The 5000-nt window shown below is 36.5% G+C and overlaps 1 protein-coding gene across 2 annotated transcripts in view; it reads left to right on the top strand.

The window, feature by feature from the left end:
* Positions 1–5000, top strand: part of LOC137614694 (carbonic anhydrase-related protein 10-like) — a 780810-nt gene that overhangs the window by 233884 nt on the left and 541926 nt on the right. The gene's annotated exons all lie outside the window — the stretch shown is intronic.

Here is a 5000-nt window from a genome sequence, read left to right as displayed (position 1 = left end):
TGGTCCTGTGAAGTAGTAAAAGATTATACACATTAGCTTTGAATTTATTTACGAATTAATCATAATTTGATGCGGTTGTATAATATACCCAAAATTCTGCAAGTCAATGTTGGTGAGGTTTCCATGTAGAGTCTTACATTTCAAAGTTGGGGGTAAACTTATTCACTACGCAGAACTTCCTTTTGACATTACACTTACCCACAGAGACACCACACAGTCACACACACTCAATTTATTTCTCGAAACCGGCTTGCCTTTGCCAGAATCAATTTGGACCGTAGGCTGAGTTTAAGTCTGTGCGTCCTTGGGGTTAAGGTTATGTTTAATTTGGTCAACCTATTGCCGACCTTAACCTTGACTAACTTTCCAAATTGAATCACTTTCACGTCTCAACATGACAATTATCCATGAAAGTTTCACTACTCTATGAGTAAAATTATAGCCAAGAAGTTGTTCACAAACAGACAATCAGGGGCGAAAACATAACCTCCTCCAGCTTCGTTGGCGGAGGTGGTAAAACTCGCTATTGGTGAAAACTTGCTGGGAGGTAAAAGGAACACCCTACTGTAAAACTTCGAAGCGGGGATGAAAGGAAGTAGGGGTATCACGGTTGTAACTCTGCGATGAAATTACGAATCAGTTTAATTGTGATTTTATGCAATTTATGCAACACTATAGTAGCTTTAAACCGAAAATAGTGCTATTAATAGAATCAAAACCTTTTTGTAAAGGTTTATATTATATTATAACACTATTTTTGGTTTAAGACGGCTGTGTATATATATATATATATATATATATATATATATATATATATATATATATATATATATATATATATATATATATATATATAATGTATGTGTGTGTGATGTAAGTCCGTTGATATATATTTATAATATTTTATACTGTATATATATATATATATATATATATATATATATATGTATATATATACATATATATGTATATATACATATATATATGTATATATATATATATATATATATATATATATATATATATATATATAATATGTATGTGTGTGATACAAGTCCGTTGGTGTATATATATATATATATATATATATATATATACATATATATATATATATAAATATATATATATATAAATATATATATATATAAATATATATATATATATATATATATATATATATATATACACCGTATAAAATGAATATATTTTTATATACAGTATATACATATATATGTGCCCCCCCAGATGCTGAAGCCTTGTCGAGGATGGGGGTGTTTAGGGATTAGCAGCTAGGCTCTAATGAACAGTGGGAACTACTTTCCCATTGGACCTCGGTGCCCGATTGTTGATCCAACTAAATTAGTCAGCACTTTCTCTTTCCCTTTTGGTTATTTCTTTTATTCTCCCATCTCATCCTTTTGGGCTTGAACTTGTTGACGACTTTGCCTTATTTGATTATACTTTGGCTGCTTCTTTGGATTTGGCACAGTGTGGGATGGACGCCATTCCATCTCATCCTGTACCAATTTAGATGCCATCACCCTCTTGCAGACCCCATTGGGTGCAGACCAAGTCTGTTAAGAATCGGGCTCCAGTGATCCGGTTTTAAGTCACCCATATTTGCGGGTAATGGGTGACACTAGGCATTGGAGTCGCCGGTGGGAGGGACTAACCACCCCCAATGACCAGTGTACGCCCACCTTAAGAGAGGCAGCCCCTCTCTAATAGAGGACTGGTCCCCGGTGAAGCCTCTTCTCGTATTAGACCATATGGGATGGGAGGACTGACATCCTCCGATAAGAGGTGGATAACCCGGCTTGCTCTTTCAAAAAAACCAACCCCTCTGTTGACGACCTAGAAAATACAAACATTGACCTCGGTATAGACAGCTTCAACTCGTAATACTATTGAAGGAAATGCAGAACAGCTTGAAAGTGACGATGATGCCATAGACTTACTTAATGGAACTCTTCACACAGCAGGAGTCAATTCCATTCCCAAAACAACAGGGGTATTCAGATGACGACCAGTCCCCTGGTAGTCATCAGAACTAACTGCCCTGCACAGAGCCACAAGGAAGTCTTTTAACTCGATTGCACATGCGCCATACTGAGGAGAATTTAGTCATATACCAGAATTGTAGAGCACAGTTCTGTCGTGCCTTAAAAGAAGCTTGGCACCAGTCTTGGATGTCATTTGTTTCCTCCATTAACAGTAGAACACCATCATCTGTGTGGAGGAAAGTCAAAAGGATAGCAGGCAAATTAACCCCAACCCACCACCAGTGTTAAGGGTAAATGGCCAGTTTATGACTGGAACAACCGAAGTTAGCAATGCCCTGGCTGACCATTTTTCAAATGTATCATGCAAGTGTGAAGCAGCTCCTGGTCATCAAAAATGGAGCATTGAAGAAAAATAAGTTTTAAATTTCTGCACTTGCTATGTGTAACGATACAGCCCCTGGACCCGATGGAATTCCATATGCAATGATTATACACACACCTTTTAATAAAAATTTATTTTAAGCATTTTTAATAGAATATGGCATGATCATAGTTATCCAAGTGTTTGGGAACTAGCCATTATTTTAGATTTTTTAAAACCCGGTAAGGACAAGTTTTTAGCAGCAAATTATTGGCCAATTGTATTGACATCTTGTTTATGCAAAATCATGGAGAAGATGGTAAATGTAAGACTGATGTGATACTTTGAAAAGAAGGGTATTTTATCACCCATTCAATGTGGATTCAGAAAAATACACTCAACGACTGATGTGCTGATACGACTTGAGTCCTCCATTTGTGAGGCCTTTGCTTTCAAACCACCATGTGACAGTCTTTTTTTATCTTGAAAAGGCATATGATACCACATGGAGATATGGTATACTTAAAAGAATCCATGAGTTTGGATTAAAAGGAGAGCTACCACTATTTATTCAGTATTTTCTTTCACATAGAGTTTTTCAAGTGAGAGTTGGGGAAACTCTATCAGAGAGTAAATGCGTGGAAGGAGGAGTTCCTCAGGGTATTGTGCTGAGTGTAACCCTTTTTGCCCTAGCAATCAATGGGATATCCTCAGTCATTCCCCGGGATGTTCTCGCAACATTTTTTGTGGATGATCTCTCCATATCATTTGCTGGAGCTAAAATGACAGCGGTTGAGAGAAAAATACAACTCTCTACTGACAAAATTATCCAGTGGGCCGATGTGAATGGATTAAAGTTCTTGACAAGTGAAACGACAATTGTCCATTTCTGTCGTATCCGGGGAGTACATCCAGACCCAGATCTATACATCTAAATTTTTAGAGTTGATATTGGATAGTAGGCTTACATGGGTTTCTCACTTAAAAGCATTAAAAGCTAAATGTCTTGAGGCTCTGAATCTTTTAAAAGTATTGTCCCATACATCATGGGGGCCAGACCACAATACTTTTTTAAAATTATACAAGGCCTTGATTTTTTCCAAAATTAGTTATGGATGCGAAATATACTCCTCAGCCACACCAAGCCGGTTAAAAATATTAGATTCTCTACATCATGCTGATATTAGATTGTCAACAGGAGCGTTTAGAACCTCACCTATCACAAGTCTCCTTGTTGATGCTGGGGAGTTGCCTCTAGACCTTTACCGAATGTCCTCTATTATTCGGTATTAGTTTAGATTCCAAAGACTCCCTAATTCTTTAGCCTTTCAGACTGCAAGCCTTGTAAGGCACTCAACATACTTTGAGTTGCACCCAAAATCTCCTCAACCTTATGCTTTCGGGTGAAACAATTATTAAGCAATGTGGATATAATTAGAATTAAGGTGCTTCCATTCAAGGTATCATCAACGCATCCACGGAAATTGCCTGACGGATCATTTTGTAAATAGTTAAGAAGAATATGACTGACTTAGAATCTAGGTCTCTTTTTATGGAACATGTTGCAGAACATAGGGGATCGACTTTTATATATACTGATGGCTCCAAATCTGATGCTGGCGTTGGATTTGGAGTACATATTAATGATTTTAATTGTAGAGGTGCACTTCCTCTAACAGCTTCCATATTTACTGCCGAACTGTATGGCATACTAACCGCTATTGAGAAAATAGTTTTGGAAAATGAGGGTAATTTTACAATTTTTAGTGATGCAAAGAGTGTTTTTCAAGCTTTAGAAGTTTTTAATTCTAGTAACAATTTAGTTTTAATGATTTTAGAATGGCTTTTTATTATTGGACGGAGAGGTATAACAGTTTGATTTTGTTGGGTTCTAGCACATGTAGGTGTGACTGGGAATGAGAAGGCAGATTTACTGGCGAAGAATGCGGCATCCGAGTTGCTACCGAGGAGGTATCCCATTCTCTGTAATGATTTCCTACCTTACATCAAGAAATTGGTTTGTAATAAATGGCAACAGCACTGGGATAGTCTAGATGGCAATAAAATGAGGGAAGTAACAAATGTCATATCACCTTGGAGGTATAACATGATACCCCGAAAATGGAAGACGACTCTTAGTCGTCTCAGTATTAGTCACACTTGGTTGACACACGAATTTCTGCTGAATGGCCAACACCAACCGTATTGCGAGGACTGTTTAGTACCTTTAATAGTGAGGCATTTGTTGATCGAATGCCCCAATTATAATAACTTAAGGAATAGATATTTGTTTGAGGCTCGAGGTGAGGATGGCAGGTTCATCCTTGCCAAGATTCTTGGACATGATGTGTCCTACTATGCGAGCAGCATTTTTAGATTTATTTCAGAAGCAGGTCTTCTGAAAACTTTTTAACTATTATAATGACATCTTAGCTTTTATGATTTTAATTGAATCATCTTTTATTTTTCATATATAATAAATGCTATCGGCGTCAATGACCTTAGATGTCAGGATGCGAGAAAACTTTCAATCAATCAATCAATCATATATATGTGTATGTGATATGTAAGTCTGTTGGTGTATATATACAACACATTATTATTATCACTATCATCATTATTAGTATTTACTTTAA

Source organism: Palaemon carinicauda, chromosome 21 (assembly GCF_036898095.1).
Source record: "Palaemon carinicauda isolate YSFRI2023 chromosome 21, ASM3689809v2, whole genome shotgun sequence".
NCBI lineage: Eukaryota > Metazoa > Arthropoda > Malacostraca > Decapoda > Palaemonidae > Palaemon > Palaemon carinicauda.
Note: the sequence above shows the minus strand (reverse complement) of the source record. Positions and strands in the feature narration are given on the sequence as shown.